A 14,894-nucleotide genomic window follows, 5' to 3' on the forward strand; every position below is an offset into this window, starting at 1 on the left:
AGAGAGAGAGAGAGAGAGAGAGAGAGAGAGAGAGAGAGAGAGAGAGAGAGAGAGAGAGAGAGGATGTAATAAAATCCTGGTCCCAGAGTAAGGAAGACCTGGGTTCAAATCTTGCTTTGGACACATGGCCATCAGGAAATCACATAACCTAGATTCCACCTTGGATTCCTTCTAGCTCTAAAGCAATAGTCCTCTAACTTTTAGTGTACTATTGCAATATTATAGTCCTAGTCCAAAGAAGTATTTAATTGATTCATTTATCTTCAACACTGCACAACTGCACAAATTTTGGCATTTGTTTTCCAACATTTTGAGATGCAAATTCTCCCTCTCCCTCCCTCCTCCTTCCCTTCCTAAGACAGTAAGCAATATTCTATAGGCTATATATGTGCTATCATACAAAATGTATTTCCATATTCATCATGTTGTGAAAGAAGACACATAAAAATGAAGAAAATAAAATGAAAAATGATATGTTTCAATTTGCATTCAGATTCCATCAGTTTCTTCTCTGGAAGTAGATAGATAGCATTTTTCATCATGAGTCTGCTGAGAATAGCCAAGTTGTTCACAGTTGAATATCCTACAATATTGCTGTTATTATGTAAGATGTTCTTCTAGTTCAGCTTACTTCACATTGCATCGGTTCATGTTAATCTTTCCAGGTTTTTCTTTTCTTTTCTTTTTTTTTTAAACCCTTAACATCTGTGTGTTGGCTCCAAAGCAGAAGAGTGGTAAGGGTGGGCAATGGGGGTCAAGTGACTTGCTCAGGGTCACACAGCTGGGAAGTGTCTGAGGCCAGATTTGAACCCAGGACCTCCTGTTTCTTGGCCTGACTGTCAATCCACTGAGCTACCCAGCTTCCCCTTTCCAGGTTTTTCTGAAACCATCCTGCTCATCATTCACGTAGCATAATAGTATCCTATTACAATCATGTACCAGATCTTGTTCAGCCATTCCCCAACTCATGGATATCTCCTCAGTTTCCAATTCTTTGCCACCACAAAAAGAGCGACTATAAATATTTTTGTACAAATAGGTCCTTTTCTCTTTCAAAAAAATTCCTTTGGGAAACAGACCTAGTAGCATCATTGCTTATTAAAAGGGTATGTATGGTTTTATAGTCCTTTGGTCATAATTTTAAACTGCCCTCTAGAATAGTTAGATCAGTTCACATTTCCATCCGCAGTACACATGTTCCAATTTTCTCACATCCCCTCCAACATTTATCATTTCCCCTTTCTGCCATATTAGTCAATCTGCTAGGTATGGAGTAGTACCTCAGAGTTGTTTTAATTTTCATTTCTCTAATCAATAGTGATTTGGAACATATTTTTATATGACTATTGATAGCTTTGTTTTCTTCATCTGAAAACTATCTGTTCATATCCTTTGACCATTTGTCAAATGGGGAATGACTTGTATTCTTATAAATCTGACTCAGTTCCCTCTGTAGCTGAGAAATCAGAGCTTTGTCAGAGGGGCTTACTGGAAAATATTGTCTCCAAATGTCCTATTTTCCTTCTAATCTTGGTTGCGTTGGTTTTTGTCTATGCAACCCCCTTTTAATTTAATGTAATGAAAATTATCTATTTTTTATCTTTTAGTGCTTTTTATTTTTTGTTCATAAGCCCTTCCCTTATTCATAGATCTGACAGGTAAACTACTCCATGTTCCCCTAATTTCTTTCGGGTATAACCCTTTATGTCTAAAGCATATACCCATTTTAATCTTTTTTTTTGGCATATAGTGTGAGATGTTGATTTATACTCAAGTTTCTGCCATACTATTTTCCAGTTTTCCCAGCAGTTTTTGTCAAATAGTGAATTCTTGTTCTAACAACTTGGATCTTTGGGTTGATTAAACACTAGATTACTATGGTAATTTTCTTTCATTCTTTATTTTTTCAACCCTTACCTTTTGTCTTAGTATCGATTCTAAGAAAAAATAGCAAGGGCTAAGTAATCAGGGTCAAATGTCTTGCCAGGGTCACACAGCTAGGAAGTATCTGAGGTCAGATTTGAACCCAGGCCCTCCCAACTACAGGCCTGGTGTTCAATCCACTTTCCTATCTATTTGCCCCTAATATTTTTTCCTTTTTTTTAAAACCATTCCTTTCTGTCTCAGTAACAACTCTAAGACAGAAGGACAAGGGCTAAGTAAGCAGGGTTAAGTGCTTTGTCCACCATCACATAGCTAGGAAGTGTCTGAGGCCATAATTGAACACAGGTCCTCTTGTCTAACTGGAGCTTTATCCACTGTACTACCTAGCTGTGCAGTCATTTTATTGTATTATTGTGTTATACATTACTATGTAATATATACCTAATCTATTCCACTGATACATTGCCCTACTTCTTAGCCAGTAGCAGATTGTTTTGATGATTACCTCTTTGTAATGCAGTTTGAGATCTTCACATTTTTTCCATTAATTTCCTTGATATTTTTGACCTTTTGTTCTCCCAGATGAATTGTTATGATTTTTTCTAGCTCTATGAAATATTTTTTGGTAATTTGATTGGTATAACACTGAATAAGTAAATTAATTTAGGTAGAATGATCATTTTTAGCGTATTGGCACAGCCTACCCATGAGCAATTAATATTTTTCCAGTTGTTTAGATTTGATTTTATTTCTATAAAAAGTGTTTTGTAATTGTGTTCCTACAGTTCCTGAGTTTGCCTTGGCAGGTAAGATGTGTTGTATTTATTAAATCCATCTCTATGATGTCCTCTCCAATGGCCCATTATAAATGACAATTTAGCAATTTGTTTTCATTCAACTCAACTTCATTCTAACAAGCATCATGCACTCAACAGAACTAAATTCCATCAATTGTATTAGTGGTCAATAACCATTCTGTGGAATTGGCAGGGTCTTGAGCAGCCCTCTAATCCAACTGCGTGTACAGTGGCTCCTCCAAAAGAAATGATCCATTCTCTGTTTGGAGGTGCTAGAGCTATTGTTTAGAAAGTTTGACTTCTAATCATGGGTCACCTGATTGGTTTCTTCTGAGATCTGAATCCCCAGAAACTTGTGCTTTCCTGAGTCTTGAGGGGAACAGGGAGTGGAGCCTCAGACAGCTGGACATCTGTCACGGTAGCCCAGTTTCTTAAGGGTTTTGGGGGTTCCCTGAAGTAACACCAAAAGACGGTGGTTCATGCTGAAGTGGTACACTGTCAGCCAATTCCTAAGTGCCTACTATGTGTCATCGATGGATCTGTAAACATTGATTAGGGGCTTACCATGGTCCAGGCACTGGGGCTAGGCTCTGGGGGTTCAAAGAAATAAAACGAAACAATGCTTCTCCCCAAGGATTTTATATTCTCTTGGGGAGATGACATGTATGTATCTAAATGTCTCCACCACATATTGCTTAGATGTGTAAATATGAGGGAAGGCACACATCTACTTTGGGTATAGCTACATATTGAATATACCTAGATATTTACACATTGTGTCCCTTTTGTTAGAGACAAGGACCATCCTCAGTGCTTAGACAGTGATTGGCCCATTGTAAACCCTCCATAAAAGTCTAGTAGCAGGCAACATGAGTGATCTAGAAGACCCTATATTTAGTGTTTGGGGATAATCCTTGCACTCAAGGAGTTTCCATTCTAATGGGAATGGGGATAGGAGAAGAGATCTTTGTTTACAAAGATCAATGAGGAGCAAAGAGATGTAAAGGACAGACCCAGTGAACTTGAGGACTCAGAGGATACTTTTAGCCTAGAGCATCTTTTTTTGGTTCTTAGGTTCCTTTGGCAGTCTGGTAAAGCCAGAATAACATTTTTATTTTTTAATTTTATTTTTTAAAAAATATAATTTTTCCCCCACCAATTACACATAATAATAAATTTCTACCCAAGTTTTCTGAAATTAGATGATCCAAATTGTCTCCCTCTCTCCTTGTCTCCCCTCTCCCGGAGCTGGCAAGCAATTCAATCTGGGTTATAAATTAATTATTACACAAAACATTTCTAGAGGGCAGCTGGGGTCTCAGTGGATTGAAAGTCAGGCCTAGAGATGAAAATCTAGCCTCAGACACTTCCTAGCTGTGTGACCCTGGGCAAGTCACTTAACCCCCATTGCCTCGCCTTTACAGCTCTTCTGCCTTGGAACTAATACATAGTATTGATTCTAAGGCAGACAGTAAGGGTTTAAGAAAAAAGAAAACATATTCCATACCGTTCTTTTTTATTAGTGAATAATCTTATAAAACCAAAACCCCAAAACATAAACCTAAATAAACAAGTGAAAAATTGCAAATGAATAACACTTTAAAAAATAAAATAAAATACATAGGAATATAAAGGGCAACAATTATGCAGTTCTCGATTTTTTAAATTTTTTTAAATTAAAAAAATTCCAATTATATGCAAAAACAATTTTTACATAAAAAAATTATGAGTTCCAAATTTTCTCCCTTCCTTCTTTTCCTCCTTTCTCCTAGAGGAAGTAAGCAATTTGGTATAAATTATTTATATGTAGTCATGAAAGACTCATTTCCTTATTAGCTAGGCTGCAAAAAAGCCCCAAAATAAAGCATGAAAAACAAAGGAAAAAAAAGTATGTTTCGATCTGCATTCAGATGCCATCGGTTCCTTCTCTTGAGGTGGATGGCATTTTCACCATAAGTCCTTCAAAGTCATCTTAGGTCATTGAACTGACCAGAGTAGCGAGGCCATTCACAACTGGTAACCATATTGCTGTTACTGTGTACCATGTTTTCCTGGTTCTGTTTATTCCACTCTGCATCAGTTCATATAAGTCTTTCCAGGTTTGAAATACTTAAAAAAGCCAAGTTCGCAGAGCCCAGGTCAAGAGTCCCTGGCCGAGGGAGCCAGGGAAAACCATGTGGAGGCCGGGCCACGTAAGCGGGTCTTAAAGACAGGCAGAGATGAAGGATGACCCCCCTTCATAGAAGGCGGCCTGTGCAAATTCACCAAGATGTCACATTCTGGGATTACTCTGTTGTCAGTCATTTTCAGTCGTGTCTAATTCTTCATGACCCCATTCGGAGTTTTCTTGGCAAGGATGCTATAGTAGTCTGCCATTTTCTTCTCCAGCTCATTTTACAGATGAGGAAACGGAGGCAAGCAGGGTTAAGTGACTTGCCCAGGGTCACACAGCTAGGAAGTGTGAGGTCAGATTAGAATTTAGGTCTTCCTGACTCTGGCCCCACACTCGATCTACTGTACCATCTAACTGCCCCAAAGCATCCCTCAGAGATGAATAAAAGAAGATGATAAATAAAAATATAAATAAATAAAAAAATAAAAGAAATGGAGAACTCAATTGAGGATACGACAGGAATCTGCAATGGACCCGGAGACTTAGCTTCCTCTAGCATTCAGGGGCTCAGGAGAAGGGGCACAGAAGACAGATGGCGGGGGTGACCCAAGGTTAAGGATTATCAGGAGTCCAAAAGCAGAACGAGGATGCAAAGATCTGAAGGGGGACAATTACATCTTTTTGAACTGGCTAAGAAGAGGGCCAAGTCTGAAGGGAAAAAAAAAAATGAAGCCAGACCAGGGCCAGAGATTTGGGGAAAAAGGGATTGGAGGTCACAGTGGACCCAAACGGCAGGTTTGGGAAAATCAGGCCATGTCAGAAGGGAAATGGGGAAAGTCATGATCTGTGGGTGAAATTATGGCTCTGTCAAAAGGACCTGAACGTGAAGAGAACTGATGGAGGGCGAGGACAGGGGTTGGGGTGCAGGGGAAGACCCCGAGTCTGGGGAGGAAGGAAGGTGTGACCTGCTTGAGTGACCTTGGGAAAGTCACTGGATCTCTCTGTTTCCTCATCAATAAAATGAGCGATTTGGGCCAGTTGGTCTCTCAGGTACCTTCCACAAATTTATGAGCTGGAGGCCGGCAGGTGAAGGCCATGAGGGTCTGGACGAAGCGATATAAACAGATGGCGGAGACTTCAAAGGAGAAGAGGCTGATAAGTGATGGTCGGGGCGGGAGGGCCTCGGGAGCGGCACCGGGGAAGAAGAATTATGTCAGCTCCCCCCGGCCTGACCCAGAGGGCCGGGAGCATGAGAGGAGGGCGGCGGGCCATGGCGTGTCTCCAGGAGAAAGCCAGGTCTCCTTGAGTGGTGAAAGATGAAAAGAATGTGAGAGGCAAAAGATCTGGCACGAAGGGGGTCACGGCCTAAAAAAGGGGTCCCGGAGGGCCGGCAGAGGAGGAACGGTCTCGCCTGGGGTAGGGCTGCCCTGGAGAGAGAAGGGGAGAGGCAGGGGGGAGAGGAAGTTCGGTGCAGGCCGTGGCTGGTTCTGAGGGACAGGAGTCAAGAGGAGAGAGCGTGCTAGCCACGTGGCTGAGGGAGGGCCCAGAATGGAGCCGACCAGTTGGGGGTTCTTACAAATGGCGCCTCTTCTGTGCACTGGGGCGAGGGCTGGGGGGGCCGAAGAACACGGACAGCTTGATGGAAACCTTCCAGGGAAGACCCTCAGCTTGTCGCCTCATCGGCCTTGGGGAGGGAGGTCGTGCCATATCGTGGCACCTCCAACAAGTAAAACTGGAACCAGAATTCCACGGCGTGTTCTAACCAAGAGGAGGCTCTCAGTGTGAAGGAGGAGTCCAGCGAGCCTTAACCCAGGCTATGTGAACTTGTTTTAAAAACTTTTAATATACAATTGATTTCTTTTTTTTAATGGGTTTAAAAATATGATTCTGAGGGGGCAGCTGGGCGGCTTAGTGGATTGAGAACCAAGCTCAAATCTGGCCTCAGACATTTCCTAGCTGTGTGACCCTGGGCAAGTCACTTAACCCTCAGGGCCTAGCTGTTACCGCTCTCCTGCTTTGGAGCCAATACACAGTATTGATTCTAAGACAGAAGGTGAGGGTTTAAAAATGATTTAAATTAAAATTAAAATTTATATTTATCTATTTTTTATTATCTATATAAACAGATAATTTAAATAGATAATTTTATATTTTATATTTATAGATTAAATAGATAAATTAAATATATATTTATATTAAAAATATTATTCTGAAGGGGTCCAGAAGCTTCAGGCTGCCAAATGGAGTAGGAGTCCATGACATCAAAAAAGGTTAAGAATGGGGCAGCTAGGATAGAGTGCCAGGCATGGAGTTGGTTCAAATCTGGCCTCAGACACTTCCTAGCCTTGTGGCCCTGGGCAAGTCACTTAACCCCCATTGCCTAACCCTTGATGCTTTTCTGTCTTAGAATCGACACGAAGACATTGGGAAGGGTTTAAAAAAAAGGCTAAGTATTCCCAATTTGGTGGTTTCTGTTTCTGCAAGAGAAAAATGATGACGGAAGCCCTGAGATAATAGCTAGTGACTGGCATGGCTAAGCAAGCTGGAACAGGAGTCAAGAACTTCTGGGTTCAAGTCCTGCCAGACTAACCGTGGGAGCTGGAACAGACGTTGAAAGTACTATAGAAAAGCCAGTTGTTACTACTGATGAGAGAAAGAGTTCCTGGCCTGGCAGCCTGCTGGCTCAGACCCTCAGTAGGGATGAGCTGCATCCCACAGGGTTATTGGGCGGAGAGTACTTTGCACTTCCTACGATGCCACGAAAATGTGAATTCTTGAAAGGGGACCTGATAGGGTAGCCAGAGAGCTGGCCGGGGCTCGGGAAGATCCAGAGTCAAGTCTCACCTTTAACACAAGTTGAGCTGTGTGACCCAGGACAAGTTACTGAACCTCTCGGTGCTCCAGGCAAGACTAAGACTCTAATAACAAGGACTGAGATGATTGCTGCTCGCCAAGAGGAAAAAGGGTAGGAAACAAGTATTTATAAGTTCATTTTTTCCTACTATGTTCCAGGTGCTGTGCTAAGGTGCTCTACAAGTAGCATAATATTTACTCCTCACAACAACCATGGGGGAAGGTGCTATTATTTTCTCCATTTTACAGAGAGGGAAACGGAGGCAGATGAGGTTAAGTCACTTGCCCTAGGGTCACACAATAAGTGTCTGGGGCTAAATTTGAACTCAGATCTTCCTGACTCCAGGGCCAGCACTCTATCCACTGAGCCACTTGCCTCTTAGACAAACAGAAGTTAAGTGATTTGCCCAAGGTCATACAGCTAGTGAATATCTGAGAATAGATTTGAACCCACGTCTTTCTAACTCCAGGCTCAGCATTTAGCAGACTGTTCCACCAGCTTCCAATGTTCTCAATAACAAAGAAATTTCTGGTCAGGTTAAAAATAAATGAGGGGGCAGCTGGGTAGCTCAGTGCATTGAGAACCAGGCCTAGAGACAGGAGGTCCTAGGTTCAAATCCAGCCTCAGCCACTTCCCAGCTGTGTGACCCTGGGCAAGTCACTTGACCCCCATTGCCCACCCTCACCACTCTTCCACCTAGGAGCCAATACACAGAAGTTAAGGGTTTAAAAAAAAATAAATGAGTTCATGTGCCCAGATTCCATCTTTTTAATCCACCTCTTAGACCTTTGTCTGGATCCCTTTTTATGTAAAATACAATCCAAACTTCTTAGCCTGGCATTCAAGGCCCTCTGCATTTGTTCCTCCCTCCTCCTATTCTAGCTTTGTCTAATTCTTCTCCCCTCCATCTTCTTACTTCCAACTCCAGCCAATTGGACCGCTTTCCATCCCTCCTCAAAACCACCTGGCTTGTCTTTTTCTCTGCTTTTCCTATGAGCTAAATGATCTTCATCCCTCAACTGTCGAAATCTTCCAGCATGTTTTAAAGCTCAGCTCTAATGCAATTTCTCCACTTTCTCTGGGGCCTCCCATAGTACTTTGTACTCATCTTATTCCCGTGTTATATATGTTTTCATGTTAGAGTTATAGGTTTAGGTGTCTTATAAGTCATGCTACTAAATAGGGCATAAATGAAGGTAGGAACTGTGGCTTTGAAAAAAATTATGAATTTTTTGTATTCTGAATTTAATGAATACCAGCTCCCTCCTCCCCTTTCCATATACAAAGGACAGAAAAGAGGATTTTATATGGAATTACGAAGCTCTTATATATGGCTTACATTTAAAAATAATATTTTATTATTATATAATATGTATAATATATATCAATACATTATTATATAATAAATTCAGCATGTTACTTTCAAAACTATCCTGCTTGTCAGTGCTTCCTTCTCAACTTCTGTTCCTTTTACTTTTATTTATTTATTTATTTATTTATTTTTTAAACCCTTAACTTTTGTGTATTGGCTCCTTGGTGGAAGAGTGGTAAGGGTGGGCAATGGGGGTCAAGTGACTTGCCCAGGGTCACACAGCTGGGAAGTGGCTGAGGCCGGGTTTGAACCTAGGACCTCCCATCTCTAGGCCTGAGTCTCAATCCACTGAGCTACCCAGCTGCCCCTAAATTCTGTTCCTTTTAAAAATGCTTCCAGGGGGCAGCTGGGTAGCTCAGTGGATTGAGAGCCAGGCCTAGAGACAGGAGGTCCTAGGTTCAAATCCCGCCTCAGACACTTCCCAGCTGTGTGACCCTGGGCAAGTCACTTGACCCCCATTGCCTACCCTTACCAATCTTCCACCTATAAATCAATACACAGAAGTTAAAGGTTTAAAATTTTTTAAAAAAAATGCTTCCATGACTCTCTCTTTTTTCTTTTGAGATAGCATCACTAGTTCCACCTCTACCTCCAAATGTACTCTACTCTTTCCCCAATGAAAAAAAAAACACAGTCCCTTGTAACAGCTAAGCATAGATAAGCAAAATTAATCCACACACTGGTCACATCCAAATAAATTCATCTCTCATCCTGAATCTTGAATCTATCATCTGTCTGGAAGCGGGTGGGCAGCATGCCTCATTGGTCCTCTGGAGTCCTGGTTGGCCAATCAGCTAACATTTATTAAGCACCTACTATGTGCTAGACTTAACAGTGTCTGGCACATAGTAGGGGATTTTCATTTGAACATATTTTTTATCTCTACCCAGAATTCCTAGTGTTTCCTTGGTTTTTCCTGATCTAGCAATGAGGAGTGGATAAATTCAGTCACCAGAGGTTCTGAGAGAGTAATGAGGTTCTAGCTCAGTTACTGGGAGATTATCTTGGATCCATTCTTCAGCTTTGCCAATGATTTAAACGGAAGGCCCAGTCGTTATTCCCAGACCATATTCCCATATTCCCATATTCCCAGACCGGAAACACCAAGAGATGGCTCACGTATTTGATGATGGCAGAGGCTGAATTTGAAAATATCTCCATGGGACAGAATGAAGGGGAGATCAGAATGAAAGCTACTTTAATAGAAAGTTGTACACGTTGGCTAAAAATAAACCAGCTTCAGAAATTTCGAGTGGGAGAGATGAGGCTGAACACTGGCTCCTGTGAAAAACATCTGGATGGTAACCTCAGTAGAAGTCAGTGGTGGGATACGACAACCAAAAAGTTGATGTTATTTTAGGTTGCCTTGAGAGGCACAGTGTCCCAAGTGAGAGGAACAATGGTTTCACTGTGCTCCATCTTGGTCAGGCCACATCTACTGTACTGGGCTTTCAGTTTGGGGGACCACATTTCAAGAAAGAAATAGTCAAGCTGGAGTGAATCCAGAAGAAGGCGACCAGTGGGATGGAGAACTGGCCAATGGGAGGAGCAGCCTCTGAAAGTATTTTTCTTACTGTAATCCCCCATGTGGAGGGAGGCTGGGCAAGCCTAGTTCTGGGCACACATAATAATAAAGGGCCTGTTTCTCTACTTCAGAACATGTGCAGGTATTCTCTGACTATTTCTGACATTTGCTGAGTGGTGGGAAAATAATAAAGCATTTTAATTGGTTGCTGAGCCAAAATTGAGAGGATTCAAAATATAGTTACTGGTCTAATTTTGCACTAGCTTTGAAAGGTCTGGAACACCTAGCAGATTGACTAAAATGACAGCAAAAGGAAATAATAAATGTTGGAGGGGATGTGGCAAAATTGGGACATTAATGTATTGCTGGTGGAGTTGTGAATTGATCCAACCATTCTGGATGGCAATTTGGAACTATGCCAAAAGGGCTTTAAAAGACTGCCTGCCCTTTGACTCAGCCATACCACTGCTGGGTTTATATCCCAAAGATATCATAAGGAAAAAGACTTGTACAAAAATATTTATAGCTGCACTCTTTGTGGTGGCAAAAAATTGGAAAATGAAGGTATGCCCTTCAATTGGGGAATGGCTGAACAAATTGTGGTATCTGATGGTGATGGAATACTATTGTGCTCAAAAGAATAATGAACTGGAGGAATTCCATGTGAACTGGAAAGATCTCCGGGAACTGATGCAGAGTGAAAGGAGCAGAACCAGGAGAAGGTTGTACACAGAGACGGATACACTGTGGCACAATCGAATGTAATGGACTTCTGTACTAGCAGCAATGCAATGACCCAGGACATTTCTGAGGGACTTATGAGAAAGAAAACTATCCACATTCAGAGGAAGAACTGTGGGAGGAGAAACACAGAAGAAAAACAACTGCTTGATATCATGATTTGATGGGAATGTAGACTCTAAACGATCACCCTAGTGCAAATATCAACCATATGGAAATAGGTCTTGATCAATGACACACATAAAACCCAGTGGAATTGCACGTTGCCTATGGGAGGGGGGTGGGAGGATGGGAGGGAAAGAACATGAATAATGTAACCATGGAAAAATATTCTAAATTAATTAATTAAACACAAATTTTCAAATTAAAAAAAAAGAAAGAAAGAAAAGTCTGGAAGAGTGGGTGACCAGAAGTCCAGGCACTGGAATCCATACCAGCGTTTGCTGGCAGCTCAGCCTAATGAGAAGCAGAACTTTAGGCATAATCATTAATTACTACATATTTAATTGGTTCCCAAATCTTGTGGTTCTCAACATCTCTCACATCTGTTCCCTTCTCTCTACTGATGAATGCAGGCTTAGGAGTGACCTCTAGGACCCCAGGCCAGTAATGATCATCCTGAAAGTAAGGAAATGACTAAATCCATTTGTAACTTTGCATCTGAGAAAATGCTTGGTAGCAACACTACTCTTCCCAAGGGCCATGGTGGTAGAGGGGCGAGTAGATGCTAGGTCTGGTCTGGGTGTGTATTATAGGGACAATATTTTTGTACTTGGTTCCTGCTACATCTTTTCTCTTTGGAAAAGTCAGTCGAGGTCAGTTGGTTAAATTGCACATGGCGCTAACCACTGGACCAATGAATGGTGTTAAGGAGTATTATTAACTGGCAGTGGTCATTAATATTTGGAGAGGACATACTAGAATGGGGGCTCAAGCAGCTAGATAGAGGTAGGAAGGCAGCCTTAACCTCTCAGGGGTATCCCTGGAAACCCAAGGAAAGATGTAGCCCTGCTGCATTCTGGGAATCTGACTTGGTAGTATGAGTGTGAGTTGCTTAAGATCTCCAGAGTTTTACAAGGGCTACCATATAGTTATGAGGGGATTGAAGAACAAGCCATGGGAAGAAGAACTGAAGGAACTGGGAATATTTAGCTTGAGAAGAGAAGACTTGATGGATGGGGACATGATAGCTACCTTCAAGTATTTAATGGCTTGGATTTTTGTTACCAGAAGAAAGAACTGGGAGCAATAGGTGAAAGTTTCCGAAAGAAAGATTTAAGCTGGACAGAAGGAAAGATATCACTCAAAGGGTGATGGAGGACCTTCAGAGGCTGAGACATGTTACAAATGGGCCAGCCAATCAATCAGTCAAGTGCTTGCTACAGACTAGACGCAGAGCTAATAATGGGCATTCAAATAAAAAAACAACAACGTTTCTTGTTCTCAAGGAGCTTCCATTCTAATGGGAGAGACAACATGCAAATAGTTAAGTTTATACAAGATACATATCTAGGAGAAAGAGGGTAACCTCAGAGTGGAAGGCTGGACTTCATGAAGAAGCAGGCACCCGAGCTGAGTTTTAGAGGATCGAGAATGCATTCCAGGCATGGGGGATGGCCACTGGAAGAAGGTACAAAGAAGAGAGAGAGATGGAGTGTTAGGAACAGTAGATAAGCCAGTTTATCTAGAGATGGAAAATGGGTAAGAAGATTGGGAAGATCAGAAGAAACCAGCTAGAGAAGAGCTCTCAATTCTGAGAGAGAGGATTTCACATTTGATCCTAGAGATAACGGGGATCCATTGGGATTTGTCCAGTGGGGATGGGAGATGTGCTTTAAGGAAAATTCCTTTGGCAGCTGTGGAGAGGGGAGTGAGAGTGGAGGGACTCTGGAAGCCAGGCTACCAACGAGGAGGCTATTGGAATAGTACAGGTGAGAGTCGATGAGGGTCTAAACTAGGGCAGGGGAGAGAAGGGGACAGACATGGAGGAGAAAGGAATAAGATCTGACAATTGATTGGATATATGTGGGAGTCATTAGTTATGCAGGAGGAGCAACTGAAGGAATATAATCAGAGAAATGCATAACCAGAGAGAAAGAGAGGATGAAATGAGAACAAGAGATAAGTGATGGACAACTTGTCCTCTCCATTGGTATCCATGTGAGGTCAAGAGCCTGAAAGAAAGGCCACACTGTCATATTATCTGCTGCCTAAGGCAGAGGGGAGGGATAGGAGGGAGGGAGAGAACTTGGATTGCAAAATGCCAGAAAACGATTATTGAAAATTATGATGACATAATCTGAAAACAAAGTTTAAGTCTTAATAAAATAAATATAAAATTTAATAAATTTAATATAATAAAATATTAATTTTGTTATTATAATAATAAAATAAAACAAAATAAAATAAAATAAATAAAAAAGAGCACATGAGTTGGAACTCCTGTGGCCCACTTAGGGAAGGATGTGGACAAGAGCCCTACGGGATGGGCTGCTATTGGTGTCATTAGTGGAAACATCTACGGCAAAGATTTACCAGAATGCTAGAGATGAAAGAAACGTCCTGACAGAGCCAGGCAGAAGGGCAATGGGCTGCCTTGGCAGGTTAGTAGGCCACCCCTCGCCCCAAACAAGCAAAGGCTGGCTAATGATCTACACCGAATATTGCCGATTTCTTCCCATTTGCCATATCTCTATTTTGCCGGAGTATAGTTATTTTGCGTTGTCTCCCTCATTAGAAGGGGAGCTCCTCGGGGTCTGGGATTATTTTTTGCCTTTCTTATGTCCCCAGCACTTAGTACTGTGACTGGCACACAATAAAAGTTTGTCGAAGGACTCTGTTTCTCCCATTTCCTCATTTCATAGGTGAGGAAACTGAGGCCCAGAGGAGGTGACCTGACTAAGGTCACACGGCTCTGAGAAGTGAAGGAAGAATGATTCCCTTGAGGCGTGGATCTCATGACTTATATGTGTATCCCCAGGGCCCAGCACTGTCCCTGGCACATAGCTCACCAATGCTGCGGGATTACCGGGTCCCAGAGGAATCCTTCCTCTTCCAGGACCGAACCCAGAGAGAAAATGAGACTCCATTTGGATGTGGGATCCTGGCCGGAGAAGGCGGGCGTTTTTAGCCATCCCCGAGAAGCAAAGTGCTTAATTAGTCCTCAAACTCTAATTATAGTCCTCGAGGACTCTGTGTGAGGACGGGCGCACCCAGGAACCCAGCCTGGTGCTGGGACGACTTGCTGTTTGCCCCAGAAGAGCTGGCGGTGGGCGAGGGTGTGGGGCTGGGGAAGGGGACCCCCGCGGGAGGCGGCGATGCCACCCGGGCACGCCCAGGGCTGGGCAGTAATTTCATTGTCATCCTTCTCATGGGCGCAGCCTTCTACGGCTCAGCGACTGCCAGGAGACCCAGATAACGTGTCTGAAAGTGTAACTGAATATTGAGGAAATATTAACTGAAAAAGAAACCTCGGAGAAGCCGCAGAGATAAGGGAGGGAGGGGAGGCGAAGAAAGAACGAGAGGGGAGCTCCCCGGAGCATCCTCCGCCAGCCAGCCAGCGTCCTCGGGGGGTGCTTTAGCCCGACTTCCCGGAGAGCGCGCTGGGG

This window comes from Gracilinanus agilis, chromosome 4 (assembly GCF_016433145.1).
Source record: "Gracilinanus agilis isolate LMUSP501 chromosome 4, AgileGrace, whole genome shotgun sequence".
NCBI classification, from domain to species: Eukaryota; Metazoa; Chordata; class Mammalia; order Didelphimorphia; family Didelphidae; genus Gracilinanus; species Gracilinanus agilis.